Source organism: Anser anser (genome assembly GCF_964211835.1).
Source record: "Anser anser genome assembly, chromosome: 2".
NCBI classification, from domain to species: domain Eukaryota; kingdom Metazoa; phylum Chordata; class Aves; order Anseriformes; family Anatidae; genus Anser; species Anser anser.
The window spans coordinates 64517014-64534984 of NC_139721.1; the positions used below are offsets into that span (position 1 = coordinate 64517014).

The window sequence follows — 17971 nt, forward strand, 5'->3', positions numbered from 1 at the left end:
CCCTGGTCAGTACGGGTTTCAGAAAGGGCTCTGTGATTGTGTTTCAGCGCAGCGGATTAGTGTCCCGCCGGGGAGAGGCCCGCTTCCCTCCCTGTTGCCTTGCACTTTCCGTCCCACCCTGATGTTGCCTGTCCTACCCTCCAGCCCCCTGTGCAAGACCTGCTGCAGGTTCTCGCCCGTCCCCAGCCTCCCCACACCACCCCTCCAGGCCCTGGCTGCCTGACCGGGACCGGGGAGCTCTCCCAGCTCAAACCAGCAACCTGCGGGCGAGCCCAGCGGGCGAACATCCCCTGGCGGGGCCGGCAAACGCCCGTGCTGGGCGACCAGCCCCGGGAGAGCCGCGGCGGGGGGGAAGGACGAGAGCCCCCGCCGGGCGGGGACCGGGGCGTGGGGACGGGGCAGGGCAGCGGCCGGGGGGCAGCTCCGGGCAGGCGGGGAAGGAGGCGCTGCCTTTTATTTATTTATTTATTTATTTATTTATTTATTCCCCCCCCCCCCCCCCCCCGCCTTCTCGGGGCTCCCTCCCGGCCCGGGGCAGGTGTAGCGGCCCGCCCCGGCGGGCACCGGGCGCTTCGCACGGGGCCGGGAGGCGAGAGAGGAGAAAAGAGGCGAGGGCAGCAGCCCGGAGCCCCGTCCCCATCCCGGCCGCGGTCCCCCCGGCATCCCGCATCCCGCCGCCCGCCTCCGGTGCCGCCGCAGCGCCCTCTGCCGCCGTCGGGCCGCGGCGGCGGCGGGCCGGGGATCGCGTGCGAGAGCGGGGACCCGGCGGGCAGCCGCCTGCGCTCAAGCATTTTCCAGCCCGCCACCTGGATCGCCGAGGGGAGCGGCGGCCGAAGCATCCTTCCCCGCCGCCGGCACCCTCTCCGGCCCCGCCGCCCCTCGCCCCGCCGCCGCCGCCCGGAGAAACTTGGCGTGCTGGCGGGCACCGTGGGGTAAGTCAGTCGCCGAGCACGGACGGCTCCCGTGGGGGGGACGAGGAAGCCCCCCGAGGGGCTCCGTGGGGTACCGGGGGTCGCGCAGCCTGCCCCGGTGCCGCCGCTGCCTCCCCCGTGCGCCCGCCGAGCCCCGCGGCTCCCGCACCGACGCCCCCCCGGGGTGCCGGGTGATGCCCTCGGCGCGCCCGGAGCCGAAAAAGAGGCAGCGAAAGGCTCCGCCGCGGCACCCACACCGCGGGAGGCTTCGGGCATCCCTTCCCCGGGTGCCTCCGGAGGGCTCCGGGGGAGACGAGGGCGAGGGGAAGCTCCCCTCCGGCGGCCTCATCCAGCCCCGGCTGCGCTCACCTGGCACACGGCGGGGCGGCCGGGAGCACGGCGCGGGGAGAAACCCCCCGAAATGGGTGGTTTCGGCGGTGTGCAGCCCAAGAGCTCCGAGTTCTTTTCGTGTTTCAGTTTGACACGCGAAAACGGGGGGAGAATCGCCGAGGGAAGGGCTCCGGAGCTTTTTCTGACTTGGGGTTACTTTGGTTAGTAAACAAGAGTTTTGCGCGTCTTCGAGCGAAGCTGTGCCTCCATGCGTTTGCTGGATTAAAACAGAAAGAGCGTAAAACCAAGTTATATCTCATAAAAAGAACTTTTTCTTTCTTAAGACGGGCACAAATAATGTTCGTGCGTCATTTAGTGAGTTTCTAGGAGATGGACTAAAGACCTAAAAAAAAAAAAAAAGAGCCAACAGAAAAACCCAAGAAAATGCTTGACGCTGTTTGGTAGTTGGAGGCTTGAAAAGGACAACTGGGACTGGATTTAAATAAAACCGAACGGTCTGTTTGGGCTCAGAAGTAGTCTGTTGAGAAGGGTGTTGATGCACATATGTTTGCACTAGATAAAACAAAACAGTTCTCTTTTATGGAGCGTAGAGAGTGTTACTATCCTGGGCTAAGACTTAAATCGTTGCACTTAAGCAAGGGACTTCATGACCGACAAGATCAAATTCACTATCGAGACGCTCTGTTAATTTGCAACCAAGGGCAAGAATTTATTTCCTTGAAAAATAAAGCACCGAGTAACGTGGATGTTAAGAAGCAGAGTTGCCGGTTAAGGGTCTGGTAGTGACTTTCATGCTGTCTCTCCAGCCGGCACCCCGACCGAGTACGGGCTGAGACAGTCCTCGCTTCTCACCGTCGCGTCTACCGTGTCTCTGCGTGATGGTGTGTTTGTGGTGGCGTAGTGTTTTCGGTAGTTGACTGTCAGAGTATATTTGGGCGTTCTCTAGGCTGGAAGAGAGGACTGGGTTTCTGGAAGCTGTGTCGGGACAGCATGTGAACACCTACGCTCCTCAGCCTGAGCACAAACACTCGTACGTGGAGAACCCACGCTGTTGTGGTTTCGGAGTTTTTTGTCCAAATGATCCACGGGGAGGAGGAGGTTCATCATTACCCCGGCTTCCCATCGATTCAGATTTCTGCCCAGGAGTCGTAATGAGGAAATGCATTGCTAGGCCCTGTTTGCAGTGGGGATGCTTACAAAAACCAGCCAGCCGGTCTAATATTGATTCATCAGTTTCAGCGTATAAACAGATTTGAACTCTACTGTGGAGGATTTAGTAGTCAGAAATGATTTTTCCATTCGGTTTGCCTTTCCGTAGGTGTATCTGAAAATACGGCAAAGGCAGTTTCGGCATAAGGATCTGCCTGTATGGAGTTGAACTGGACTAAGGACTTGGTAGAGCTTTTTCTGTAGTGCTTTTAAGGGGTTCGGTTTAACCCTAGACCCCATTAAATGTGGGGGCTCCACTGTTGAATAACCAAGGTCTGGTGCCAAATCTTTCCTTAATATTCCTGGTAATTAGTGCTGACTCATGCTGACATGTGAGTTCAATTAGCCCCAAATGGAATGTAAAGGATGTGGGAGTGTCCCTTTGTGCCCAGAGACAGCTAGGACAAAGCAGATTTTGGAGGAAAATTTAAGGAATGGCCAAGTTTGGGTAGGAAGTGTCAGCCAAGGTTTTTTTACAGTAATGTTTGAATAACCAATAAAGTTGAGTCCCTGGAAGGGGATGAATTTGGATAACATGGGGTTGTCTTCACTATGGAATAACTGGAGTCCCAGCTCAGACTTTGCTTCTAATTTGACTCATGTCCACACACAAAAACCCGTTGCTGAAGAGTGGTGATGTTTTCAATTTGAGTCGGCTTACCCATGAGGAATAAGCTATAGCTCAGATAACCACAATTCATCAACTGCTAACACAATCTGCGTGAGCAGCACGAGCGCGATTCTGCTCAACGCTGGCTGCTGACTCTTTGATGGGGCTACCTGAGCGGCCAGGACCTACCAGCTGCTTCCCTCTGAGGTTCAGAGAGGAGATCTTGTTGGTTTGGTGTGCTGGCCATGAGGTGAGCGACTGGATGTTCATCACTTTTAAAGTTCCCACGCAATTACTGTGTCGCTACTGTATTCGTGACAGCTTGCCGATGGTGTTCACCATCCCCATGACATGGCTACGGCAAGCAGTAAAGGAAGAATTCACAGTGCTCGCTGACGCTCAGGATGGGGCAGCTTTGCAGGCAGACACAAAAAGCAAAAATTGTCCTCGCCCCAGAAATTCATTTCCTGTCAGTTATCAGCTGGTACGGTGGTTTGAAAAGGTCAGCTGTATGTCAGAGGTATATGCCGATATGTATACAGAAATAAATCCAGCTGTATTTGGCTAGCAGAAGCAAGAACTGCTGCTTTTGGAGAAATAGTTTCTTTGTTGGTTCTTTATGCAAATCGCTTCCAGGAAACGCAGGCAAGGATTTCTGCAAATTTCTTGAGGTCAATGCAGAAAAGATGGACACGAGAGCAATTATTCAGACTCGTGTGTACTGAGTGGATACTCTTCTAGAAGAAGATAACCCTGATGCAGACTCCTCTCTCTGCAGGAAGAATGAAAATTTCAAGGTGTTTTGCAAAGAGTTTGACGGAGTTAGGGACCAGCTGAACATCCTGAGCCAGGCATGCTTCAGGAGCATGTTTGCGTTGCTCTGTTGCTCCAGAAGTCCCCCCGAGCTGTTGACAGTCACTTTGGATTTTGTTCAACTTGCCTTCACAGTCATGATCTTTGAAGTGTCTATAGCAGTTGATGCTGCATTCTGCTGTTATCGACATAAGAAATATTGCATGAGTAACTGCAGAACTTGAGAAGATGGACTTACAGGATTGTGCATGTGGGATGGACAAAATATAGGTGCTGCCAACATGATGTCAACTAAACGCACCACAAATACTCATGAACCCCCGGGGTCCCTGGTGCCAGTGTGTGATATATCCATTTCAGCATAGGCAACGTAGGGTCTCTTGACTCAAGTGCAATCCTCAGGTACACAGCCATGCAGCTACAATAGCAAGAAACCCAGGGTATCTCTTTCAATTTTGTTTTTAAAAACTTATTCTGGACCTTACCCTTCCTCTCTGGTAGGTGTCTTCTGGTAGGCAGCAGCAGGGCAAGTGCAGGATGGTGGTGCAAAATTCTGCCGGGCGGCGGTGCTTAGCAGTGCGTAGGCAGCAGAACACCTTGACTTACTCCTGTATAAGAGTGAGGCTTTTAGCATGAACCCAGGTACTCGTTGGACAATGAGATTGCTTTGGGCTGGACCAGACTGTCTACAATTTTAAATCGAGGCTGCATTTGCAGGCAACAAATAAGTCGTGTGTATGATGCAGGCTATTACAGCTGAGGCTGCAAAACACATTATTTGCCATCATGTGTTTGCACTGTCCTGTGACTGCAGTGGAGCCAGGTGCACCAAAGAGGTATTGCTCTGCATTCAACAGAAATATCTGTGCATGCATTAAAGACATGAAATATTTATTCTTTAAACTTTATTTGTATTGATGCTAAATGGTGGTCATTTCAGTAGGTTTAACTTGCTGAAAATGTGTGCTAACTTAAAATCAAATTTTGTCACTAATTAGGACTGTAAAAACCCACTGTTAGCAGAGTTCTTCCTCTTTCGTAACTCTGGATCTGAGATGGAGTGAAGTTGAATACGTGGCAGTTTTGGGGTCATTGTCTCGCTTTCTCAGGAGCAGTTTGCTGAGTTTTGTAGTATACCGATCCCTAGGAGTCATGATCCCAAGGAGTCTCTCAAACTGTTTCCTTTGCTGAAACTCCAAATATTATGCTCTCACCACATAGCCATGGCAGCACTGTTTGGAAAGCGGGCTATTCTTGGCTTCATTGTCTTTCACAGGGATTTGTTCCTCCAACATGTGTTTTACTGATGTCTGAGAATTCCTAGTGCACTTGTCAGTATGAGTCTTCATCTCTCTGTCTTTCTCAAATGAGGAATCTTTTCACAAACATGATCTTTTCTTCTTGTTTCAGCCCATGTATTTTGTTCTGTGGTTGAAGAGATCCAGGTGATTCAGGGTGAGACCAAAGGGACTGAGAAGCAAATCACTGAGGTTGGGATTCCACAGGGATTTGCTTGAAGTTCAAAGCTCTTCCCTATCTCGTTGGTGGCTCAAATGATGGGCCAGAGCATGTGGACACTCAGCCTGCAGATGTCACCAAGCTGAAACAGGTTTTGGGCGCCTTGAAAGACAAGGGTCAGATGTGGAGTGATTTTGACTGAGTAACAGCCTCCAGAAAACCAAGCAGGTTGCAGGGCTGTGAAATCAGGAATAGTCTTTTACTCAAATACAGAATGGAGAATGGCTGACTAGGCAACACATGCTAAGGAGAAAAGAATGTGGAAAATTGGTGGATCACTAGCTAAGCATGAGTCATTAGCATCACACTGTGGTGAAAATGCTGGATGGAACAATGGGATGTGAAAACAGGAGCGTTGTTTGTAAGATACATGAAAAATCTCAGCCCAGGTAGGACTTTCGATGGAGTATAACATTAATTTGGGTGCATGGTACTTGCAGAAAGATGCAGACCAAATTAAGAGTCCAGAGGAAAGCAACAAGAATGATAGATAACTAGAGAACTTAAGAAACATGAGGAATTGTTTAGTTTAGAGGTGGGAAGAATAAAGAGAAAGAGTTAATGATCTTTAGAAAGACAGGGTTAGTTGTAAAGTTAGGTGAGCTTAAACTGCTAAGTTTGTGTCACTAGGGCTAGAAATTACGGTCTCATGTTGTAGTGAGGGAAATTTAGGTTAATATGTACAGGAAAAATTTTGTGATTTTAGTAACAGTTAAATGCTGGAATAAAATTTCTGGGGTGCCCATAGATGCTATACTTCTTAAGTATTGACAGCTCTTGGAGGAGTTTAACAGTTGTGTTTTAAGAACAGAAAAGAACATAGAAATATATAATACTTTTTTTGCTATATCAATTGGTCTAGCTAGAAAAAAGCAGACGGTTTTCATACTCGTGAGACTTTTTTCAGGTCTGAAACTTCTAAATGGCTTTGGTACAGCTGATTCAGTATAAAGCAGGGAAGGTTGCTCTACAGGATCTCTTGAGGTCCTTTCAGGCTGATTTGCAAAGATGTAATGATTAACAAAATATTTCTGTCTTGGAGCAGATCGGTGCTCAGGAACTGGGGAGAGAAAGCGTGCTATAAAAGCAAATACAAGAGCTCTCCCATACCGTACAATCTGGGAGATTCCCTAGAATTTTGACTCAATGAAAAATTCCCATTTATTACTTTTCAAGAGTGGATGAGAATCACTAAAATTAAACCAGCTGTTTTATTAGTGTCAGGTGATTTTGGATTATAGTAAGTGCTTTATGACAGATTATACTGTGGTAGTATGTATCCACAATGTTCTCCTTTTTATGCTAGAGATTGAAAAAATCCTGGTAGTTTTGAAGGCAAGAGGTCAAATTTTTCCACCACCTCTTATCCTCATTATCTAAAGTGAAATAGTTGCAGTCATTACTTGTTTGACAAAATTAAATTTGCAACTTTAAAAATATCTAAAATTATATTACAAGAAATTTAATGAGCACAAAGAAAATACTACTGCTGGAGATATTAATGAGAATAAATTTGTATATATTGATTACTTCAGAGTAGGAACTTATAAATAGTATTAGAGGATGAAGTTGTACTGCAGACAAGTTCAAAATGTCTTTAAACATATTTTTTCCTGTGAAGACATATGTCTAAACCAGGAAAAGTATTTAAAATGGAAAGTGGCACAAATTGTCAACAAACAAATGTAGCTATGCCCATAGATCTGTGAAACAGAATAAGAATAGATACGTTATAACTGCTGACAAAGGAGAAACTCCTGTTCCTGGAGAGGAAATTGTACACTTAGACATCCATAGTTAAGGACCTGCAGTAAATCTGAGTATGTATCCAAACCAAGGTGCTTACCACTCTGTTGTTGTAGCAGATAAAACTATCAAGCCTTTCAACAAGTATAACTTGTTTAGCTACTTTTATAATCGCAAAAAATAATAGCTACATCCGTTTTTATTTTGACTTTTGTTGCCAGAATCTGTATGTGAAAAAACTGGAATTTGTGAGTTTTCATTCTGGTTTTCATGTACTTCATTAAACTGAAGACTTGCAAGAACTGAGCAAAATCTTGACGATTCACATGCCAGCCTGGCTCTCGGTGTGTATGTCTAAACTTTGACCTGCTTCTTTCACTGTTAGCATTCTTACACTGTTAGCAAAAATGTTTTAAAAGACTGAATTGCAGCCATAACAATAATAATGATGCCAATTTAAGCATCAAGCTAATACAATTCACTCAGTACTAGGTGCAAATACTTCATGTTTCATCTCAATTTTCTCTGCATTCTCATTTTCTGCAACAGGGTTTGAAAAAAAACATTTTTTTTTCCTTAAAGTTTATGGCTTTTTTTTTCCATTTTTTTCCTTTTTTTCTCCTTTCTCTCTCTCTCTCTTTTTTTTTTTTTTTCTTTTTTTTTTTCCCATGGATGTTCCTGTATCTAAGCTCTTTTGAACCTCTATTACCTGGTGTTTGGCATTTCATCCTCTGCTTCTCCTTTTGTTAGACTGAATGACTGAGAAGGAGGAACAAAGAGTAGCAAATCCAGGAAAAGAATGGGATTGCATCTTCTCAACCTGCTGATGTTACATATAAGTTTATAAGTCATCTTTCTCCCTGCTCTCCCACTCCTACACACACGCACACATGCATTTCATAATAACTTCTATAATAATAAAGATGTCAGTCTCCATTTTGTCATCCTTAGTCCTCTTTTGGAGGATTAAGTCCCAAATCCAGTCCTCTTTTGCTTCTCTTCCAGGGGAACTTTCACTGTGCTATGTTCTCCTTGTGTCACAGAAATTCCTATGAATTCGGGCAGTGCTCTTTTCTGAGTCAGAGACACTCACTTCTTTCTCTTTCCACACAGTCTCCCTGTCTACAGTGATATTTGCAGATGTCCAGGTTTTGAGCTGTTGTTTATTTTGACTTCTACTCTGTGCTGGAGTGCCACTGAAACCTTTTAAGAAGCCCTTTGTTGAAAAGAAGAGAGGAGTCAGAGAAATGAGAATATTGTTGTGGTGTATGGCAGTATTCTTTAAAGGACTTGAAAATGGAGCTTGGCCCACTGGCAGGAGGGGATCACCAGCATATTGGCTGCTGTGAAGAGTCTCCCTGATTTTGAAAAACCATCCTTTCCTGATTAAAATTCCATTTAAATTAGTGTCATTTTGTCTTTACAGTAGAAAACTCACAAAATTGTTCAGCATTTCTCTTTGTCTCACCTGGTCAATCTTGTAGCCTATCTGTAGTCTTCCTTTGAAGGGTACAGGGTTTCTTATCATACTGGATGCGGCATTTATTCCAAACGTGCACTGTGCTGCTAGTTTGGCTTGGTGGCTGCGCAATGATAAATAGTCTTATCAAAGATCATTTTTCACCTGTTTCTAAGAGATCCCCAAACATGGACTATCAGAGTCTGATGAAATGATGAGCAAAGGATTAAAACCCAGGTGCCTGGGAAAGGAACACCAGGAAAGCTGGTGAATTTACAGGAGGGTTTGAAGGACTGGCACAGCTTCATAGTTCGTAGTTGTGTTTGCAACCTGTGGCTAGTTCAGCAGCTCAAAGTGACGTGTCTAATGCACCTCATTGCACTGGCATATGGGTGCTGGAGCATGCATCGCCTTATGGTGGAAGAGGGGAGTTGGGCACGAGGATAAAACAACACAAGAAGCAGCTGAGGCAGGGCTACGTGTGTTTGTTGTGCAAACAGTGATACACCCCATTCAAAGTTACACTGTTCTTTTTATCTAAGGACATTTATCCCCCAGTAGCAATTGTGAACTAGAGTAGACAAATTAATGAGCTAGACAAACTTAATGAGCTATCTATCTCTAGCAGTGTCATCATAAAAGCAAAGAGTTAAGTCTGGCCAGAACCTATCTGAAAAGATATGAATACACTTGATATATCTACTTGTTAGCTTGTATGGAGATCTGTGCTGCCAGTCTAAAGCTACCCTCAAAACTTTTTCTATACATGGGTTAAAGACAGCTGAACTGAGGCCCTGCTATGCTACACATTCATTGCAGCAATATTTCATTGACCTGTCTTACTATTTTTGGTCAAGTTTACTGTGGAAATGGTAGTTATGCTTTCACAGCATCCTTTTCTCCATCTCCAAAAGTAGCTTTTTATGACCTGCTAGTCTGGTTCCACCAAATGTAACAGAGGGACAGAGATCTCGAAGATATTACATTCCTGAGACTTTAAAGGTGAAACATGGTACATTAATATCCCTCCTGAGGGCAAGACTGCAATGCGAGATTGAGTGTGTTGTTAATCATGAAATAATCCGTATGGATCAGACAATATCCTAAGTGCCCCAGCTGCAGCAAATTTTTTCATCACTGCTCATACCTTATTATGCAAAGGGTAGTCCAGCTCCTGTGGCAACCCAATATTCTCCTCTAATGCTCTGTGGCAAAGACAAATGGAGGACTCAAAATCAAGCCTGGTACAAAGAGATGCCACTCCACGAACTGTACAGGACTGTACCAGACATATGTCCAGTCTGATTTTGTTGTGTGTTTTTAAGTGTGCTATGGTCCATATCCTTCCTGAAGTGGCACAGTGCACTTTAGAAGTTCTAAAAAGAGCTTAATATTTAAAACCACTTAAAAAAAATTGCATCTAATCTTTTTTTTTTTTTTTAAGTTAATTATTTACATCTTCAAATCTCAAGAAAAAAAAGTAAGTTAGGAAACACAAGAATTAAAGATGATGTGAATTCCTCACCCATGTGGACATGCACTAAACTAATCTCAGGCTCTCTCATAATCTCTAGCTCTTTTTTTTTCTTTCTTTTTTTTTTTTTTCACAACAGCTACCTCTATGATGAACATTACTTGGTGAGGCAGAAATTCAGTGTTTTCCTTTATTATCCTCATCCACCTCGTGGTTCTGGCTCCATACTACACACTGTTTAAATCCTGTTCTGAACACAGCGCTATTAATTTTGTCACAGCCTTTCCTGTGATAATTGTGACTAAAATAGCTAAGTACGTCAAAACCACTGAATTGATCTTTATAATAATGCCAAGACATATGGTCTTATTAGCAGAGATAATTCTGAAAGATGTATATTTATTTACTCAATTCCAGGCATTTAGGACCTGATTTTTCAGAAAACACAATCTTTGGTGTGCGTTTATTCAGAACACAGTCCTCAATGCCTTCAGCTGCAGTGCTGAATGCTCATCACTTTTAGAAATCAGACCAAGGCTCCCAGAAAATGGGGCTGATCCCTCTGACATAATTGGGTTTAGTCATGTACCTCACATTGGACGGACCCTACAGCCCATGCATGGCCTTGGTTGCCTCTCCAAGCTCTGCCCATCTGTGCTGCATGGGGCAAGGGTCTGCTCTGCACGCACATTATGCCATCGTTCGTGTGTATTTCTGGTATTTTCCGGCACTTTTTGCTGGGCTGCAGTGGCTGAAAGCACACTGGGAAGGGGGGGGGAATTCTGGCTCTGCCGAAGGAAGGCATGTAAAGAGCATGGGGATGCATATGTGTGGTGCAGATGCATGTAGGAGGAACGAAGGGGATGACGTGTGCCGGGCTCAGACAGAAACTATAGATAACTGTCAGACTACAACACGTCTACTGAGTGCACACGAACTGTTTTTCTTCAGAAGCCCATAGCCAAATGTGTCCATATTTTCTTTGAAGGAAATTAAAAAGAGATTTTATATATGCTATGTCAGGCAAACCTTCACTGTACTGTAAGCACAACATATGATCCCCGATATTTGCAGAACACCCTCTTTAAGTCACGTGTTATATAGCTTTTTATTAGTCAATTAATGTTTTTAACAGCTCTTTGGGTTTGTGGATTAACTTTCTTCCTTTTTCTCACTAGAGCGGAGATTGAGGTAGAAGAGTAGATTTTAGGGCCAGAAAGAGCCACCATGATCGACTGGTTCAATCTCATGTATAACATAGACCATTGGACATCCTTAAGCAAAATTCTTCATCACATAGGTAGAACAGTTTTCTTAAGAAAAAAAAATAAAAATATTAAAGAAATGCTAAGCGATGGAGAGTCCTGTGCAGTCCTGGGTAAATTATTTTAATAGTTATCCTCATTTTATATAATTTGAATTTAATTAGCCTCAAATTCTGAAAATTGGATCTTGCTAGAATTAGCTTGATCTCTGTCACGAAATGTTTGTTTCTTACATAATGTATTTACTTATTGTGAGGAAGTTCTCTGTTGCTGTTCTTCATGGCAACCCAAGCAGTTTTTGCTCCCAGACTCTGGCTGTGGGGTTTGTTTTCTCAGCCTTTAGGCATTTCTGTGACTTATCTCCAGTTTCTCTTGAAGTGTGGCTACTTCAGCTGGACATGGTATTGCATGCTATTTGCAAGGATAATATAACTAAAGGCATTGTAACACAACAGTTTGTCAGAAACAACACATTTGTCAGAAATGCGCTAATCACAAGTAATTTAGAGAAAGAAAGCAGGTAGAGCTCTAATTTACCTGACACGCAGGTTTCAAAACCCGCCCCCCAGGCAGGCTTTCATCACCTAATGTTTTGCCTGCTCTTCTACTGGGATCCGTACCAGTGCACTTGAAGGACTGTTTCAGGTCACTTCAGACTTTCTGCATGTGCAGAGGTGCTGTCTGAACACCAGGCAGCACCTCTGTGCTGTGCAGGTGACTGAGCACTGGCACAGGCTGCCCAGAGAAGCTGTGGGGTCTCCTCCTTGGAGACCTTCAGAAGCCGCCTGGACGTGGCCCTGGGCGGCCTGCTCTGGGTGTCCCTGCTGGAGCAGGGCTGGGACCAGGCGGCCTCCAGAGGGCCCTGCCAGCCTCAGCCGTGCTGTGAGTGCTGCTTTGGGACAGCTCTGCCTAGAAGGCCCCAGGTTGAGGTTCCCAGGCCTTCACTGGATGGTGTTTCCTTTTGCCAAAAAGCATCCCAACTCCAACTCTTTTTGATTCTTAAGAAAACAATAACGAAGTAAAGAAATCCAGTTTCCTAGCCAATCCAAAATACACCCCCCACACTCAGTAGCCTCCTCTTCATATGTCTGCGGACACCATGGTCTGTAGCAGCCATGACAGCTCGTTCTGTCGATGAGCCGTGGTGAGAGGAGGCCCTTTGGGGGGGCTGCTGCCTCCCGGGTAGCACAGGGGCCCTGCACGCTGCGCTCCGCTCCCTCGCGGCTCTCAAAGCTGCGCCGCGGTTCTGTGGCGAAGCAGGGCCGAGAACACAACTTCCCTGTTCCCAGGCTGTCTCTTCCAAACCTGGGCTTCTGACTCGTGGCCTGCACAGCCCTTTCATGCAGCTCGTACATTGATTGCGTGGTATGTGATCGCATTCAGACTAGGAAATGATTCATAACATTTAATGAAAGGAGAGGCCATTGGATAATGTGATTTGACCTCTTATAGCTGCCAAGGCTACCAAATTTTATTTCTGAGAATGCCCGCATTCAGCCCAACTGCTTGTATTTCACTTAGGCATAACTTCTGGTAGGACAAACTGTATATAGGAAGACATCTAACAGTGATTTCAAGGCAGCAGGGTATGGAGAATCCACTAAATCATTTGTAACTTGCCCCAGTGTTTAAATACTCACAATGTTACAGATTAATGCCTTTTTTTTTTCTTATTTGGATGTATCTGGCTTCAGCTTATATTTATAAGTGCTTGCTGTGTTTCAGATTAAAATAATTCAGCACCCATGGTAGTACTTTATTCAAGTCACCAAATTCTTTTTGATTTGGAAGTAGGCTGAACTCATGCTATGCAAGGCAGTTTCTTCAGCCTGCAAGTATTTTGTGTTTTTCTTGCCTTGCCCTTTCCCATTTTTAACAGTATTTGAAAAACACACGGGTACTGTGCACACTGTTCCAATACCAGTCTTATCGTGGCTGTAAACAGAGGTAAAATCTCTTCACTTGGTTCAGCCGCTGCATTAACTACCTTTGCAGCAGCTCTTCCCTTGGAGCTCGGTGTATAGATTGTATTCATTTTTTACCTTGATCCCTAATTTCTTTCAAAAATCACTGCTGTTTCAGGATGCAGTCTGCACTCAGTAGCAATGACTTGCATTCCCTGTTCTATGTTTGTGTTTGACTGTGTTAAAATGCATTGGGGATAAACAGAAACAGACTACCAGGCACTCCATCTTTCTCTATTTCATAATAGAGAAAATTAAATAATGCTTAAGACCACTCTTCTACATTTTTATAATATTTGCAAATTTTATCATTGCTGGTTTTCTATTGAACCTTGATACCTGCAAGGTCTTTATAAAAACTTTTTTTGTTTAGCAGTGATTTCTCAATGATTTCTCGTTTTTGGATCTGTCACTTGATTAATTATTTATCTACTTAAACTGCGCTCTATAGTACTTCATTGTGGCTTTTTAAAATCAGAATGTTGTGCTACTAAGTTACATGATTTATTAGTATGAGTAAATTCCTTCATCAGCTAGATCTGATAAGTTCTCAGTGAGTAAGTTTCCCTTCAAAGAGCATGATATTCCGTAGAAATCTATTAAGTGATGTTATTCATCTTTCTTATCAGCTTTTCTGATATTTTGCTTGGGACGGATGTTAATGTCACCATCCGGTGGTTAGCTGGATCATTATGTTTCCCTTCTCTGAATATTGTCATATAGCAGCTGTCTTTCAGACCTTTGGATTCCTCAGTGTTCAGAGATTCATTACAACTTAATGGCATCACTGATTAAAAGCATCTGACACAAGAAAGTGAATGATCATGGCCCACATCTGCTTTTTCCCAGCCCAGCTATTTCGTTCCTTTCACTCACAGCTCTCCTCCTCCTGAAGCTCCTCAAGTTTGCAAGCACCCTCTCCTGCTGCTGGAGAGCAGAAGGTTGCTGCTGTGGCTTTGTCTTCTTCCTCCCTCAAACAAGGGGAGAACACGTGAGGACTCTCAAGTATTGCAAGGACAGAAAGGGAAAGGAAAGAGAAAGGAAAGGGCACAACTGTGCTGAGCAGCTGAGTGTCATCCCCCCAACCTTTTCCCATTTCTTATGTATGAGGCTGGTGGGCTTCTAGGGAAGGAGCCGTGCAGATAGGCTGTGCCGCCCCAGTGGTAGAGAGAAGTGCTCCCAAACCATCAGAAGAGGGCATGGTCCAGGTGGGACTATGAATATGTGCTCTTCCTCAGTTTTTAGAATAAATATTGTCTAAGTCTGTGGTTCGGTGCAGCTCAGCAACTTCAAGCACTGTTTTCAGACATATTCAGCCACAGAATCAGCCATAGAACATAATTCTATGGTTCTGTGATTTTTAGGACTCTTAGCCATGAGCCCTCTGAGTTGGTCTTTATTCAGGTACATTCATTCTCAAACTCATCTTATCTGAGTACCACTATTAGCATTAGCAGTAGCAGCAGAAGCAACTCTTGCCTGTATACATATCTAGGACATTGGTGTTCAGTTGCTGAGGCAGTGCTCCATACTATGTTGCTGTGGTAACCCTTTGTCCTAATTCTGTGGAAAGTTCCTACAGAAAGCCTGAAGAGTGCATGGTTTGTTCTTACTTGAGTCTCCTTCTTTTCAAAAAAGACTGGAAATAAATCTGTTGAATAAATCTACCTTTTCTCTGTACACATTTTTTAGGCTCTTTTTTTTTTTTCTTTTCATAATATTCATCTAAAAAAGCAAGCTATCTTTTCTCTTTAGCCTTTCAATTTGTGAATTTTCCTTTGGGCTTTTATCTTTCTTAACCAACTTTTTACATTTCACAAATTCTATCTTATATTGTTTGCCATTTATTTCCTGCCTTTCAGTTGTCTGTATACTGAGGTCTTTTTAATCTACTTCTAGTTGCTGTCCCATATTCATCAACTGAACCAGAGTGGGTTTTAAAAAATTGTCCTTTTGGGAAATCATATAAAGTCTTAACTTCAAGTTTTCTGTTGAATTACGCTGTCCAAGTCTTTTTCTTCCTTTTAATTTTACTCATAAAAGCAAGAGAAGGGAAGTCTAGCATGTGACACTGTTTTGAAACACGAGCTATGAGTCACAGATTCATATTATGAACGGGAAGGACTCAGAACACAAAAATATTACAATGTAAAGAAAATGTCTTTTAATGTAATGTCTCACGAGAAGCTACGGCAATTCCTTTAGCATCTTCACACCATTCTAGCTTCCCCCTGGAGTAGAAAACCCACCAAGACAGATGAGCTCATTCAAATTGGCAGACTGTTGCAGAAAATGGGCTAATCTAACCCTAACTAGGGTTAACCCTAACTAGGCTATTCTAACTTAACTAGGTCTTTGAAGGTGGCAAGAAGGCTTTACCTAAGCAAAGCCAGCTGGATAAACAAACTTTCTCAACCTGGAGCAGTATTTATTGCACTGCATTCAGTCCCTTGTAGAATGTGGCCAGGCAGTTCACACGCTTGATTTCACATGAAATCATCCCAGTAACAGTGGAAAACAAATTTATTTGTGTGTTTCGGGAAGAATTCTATACCTGATGCTGCACCAAGTGGAGAGTGACCGGTGGAGAGTGACTACCACCATCACCTGTAATTAAGAGGAGGCAACTGCTGACCTGTTAGTCTGATCTCTATAGTATGAAACATTTTAGAACAAATTCTAAAGGGAGGAATAATTAATGACTGTGGTTATTTGTGTAATGGAGTAAAAATGAAATGTAGAGTTAGATAATCTCACCAAGGTAGCCTAATAGCTTTCTGATGATAAAATAACTGATTTTCCAGATGAGAGTAGACCTATCTGAATTTAGTGAAGGATACTGTGCTGCTGAGGACTAGTACAAGCCTTGAAAGGGTTGGCGGAAGTAACTGGATCAACAACATGTGCTTCAAGGAAAATGACTGAGCAGGAGGGAAACTACAAGCATTGTTCCTCAACTATCAGTTTGGAGACAATCTTATTTTTACTAAGAAATTTCATGTAATACCAGGAATGTACTAATAAACTTAGTTGCTTGCACCATCAATGGTGCAAGTGGATAAAATTCTCACGTAATAAAAATCAATTGTAGATTGTATGAGTTGTATGAATGAGGTGGCCAGCTATGCAGACAATGGAAGTTAGATTTCCTTCATAAACTGTGAATTTATTTGTTGAAAGTTATGCACGAAGACAGAGAAATGTGCATATTAGGTAACCACAGGGTGACTGTGTTCCATGAATTTTATAACGGCTATGAAAAAGGAAAATGCAGTCACACTAATATGAAGTGAAATAGTTCCCATAAAGAACTAATGGTTTGTTAATGAATATATATTTACACGTATGAAATGCAGTTAGACTTTAATTAATATGCTGTTCATGATTCTGTTTATCCATGTTTTAGACAGATTAATTGAAAACGTAAAATAAAGAGAAAGGCTCCTAAGATGATGTGAAGACTAAGGAGTTTGTAACATGAGAGGGGATTGAAACAGTCTGGGTTGTCCTAGAATAGAAAAAATGAAGGCTGGCTGAAGATATGACTGATATTTAAAAATACGCCAATGAGTAAACACAATGGAAGAGGAAGAGCTATTTAAACTAAAAGACAATGTTGGCAGAAGAACAAATGGGCATAAAATGACCATGAACAAATTTAAGCTGGAAAGCGTAAGGTTTTTGGTTATCAGAAAGCTGTCTTTCGATGAAAAGCAAAAACTCCTCTAAATAGTTTTTAAAATGAAGTTCATTAAGTTTTATATGACAGAGCTGTCTTCAATAGCATGAGCTTTGATTCAGTGACATAGAAGGTCCCCTTAATTTTACATCTTGCACAAAGCAGCAAATACTCTTGAGATACAGTAACCTCTCAGGCAATCTACACCCATTGTTGTGAGCATACAGTGAGACTAAAATACTCTTTCAGACAGAAAATCAAGAGACTTTGCTATTTGGCTAATCTCCGGAAGATTTGAACAGGCCGAGCACAAAGACTTCTTTTAGACCTTGCAATGTCTAACATGCCCAAACAGTGCAATAGTTTGTCTGAAAATTGTCACCTCCATCAGCGTTACACTGGGATCTGGTCCTAAGTGCTAACTGCAGCGCTGTGTGCCATTTCTTGAGCTGCCAACAGATCTACTCTCCGTCTTTAAAAATGAGGGTATGAGGACCTGGACAAATGCTAATTTGAATAATGGTATCCTACTTATCACAGTTTCAGTAATGGAAGACAATATTCTCGTATATTAAAAAAGCTGTGAAATCCTCCCTGCAAAAGATGATGGGTAATATTATTCATTCTTATTTGCTTAGCTGAATTTAAAAATGAACCTAGAAGGAAAAATATATATATATATTTTTGCATATTGAGTAAACAGGATGTATTTTATACCCATTTTTATACCATGTATAGTATGCGTAATTTGAAAAAATGAAAATTGAATATAAACATCAATATTGTAATAGCATTAAGGTAGGAAATTGGAATAAGCCTTAAGCTTCTATCTTAACTAATGCCACTGTGCTTTTTAGTGCTGTTGAATGCCACACTCAAGGAACAAACATTTTCCTCACATGAACTTTCCTGGTGCTGTCATTTTGTACAGTGGTATGAAACGCAGAAACCTCTGAACTAAGACACCTATCC

The 17971-nt window shown here is 43.3% G+C and overlaps 1 protein-coding gene across 2 annotated transcripts in view; it reads left to right on the forward strand.

The window, feature by feature from the left end:
• Positions 1-489: 489 nt before the first annotated feature.
• The window catches only part of AHRR (aryl hydrocarbon receptor repressor), a 92187-nt gene continuing 74705 nt past the window's right edge, over positions 490-17971 (forward strand). The window contains exon 1 of one of the 2 annotated variants that reach the window (XM_083825777.1): positions 490-932. The gene's annotated coding sequence lies outside the window, so the exon portion shown is untranslated. The remainder of the gene's footprint in view (positions 933-17971) is intronic. The other variant, XM_083825778.1, reaches the window with a different exon arrangement.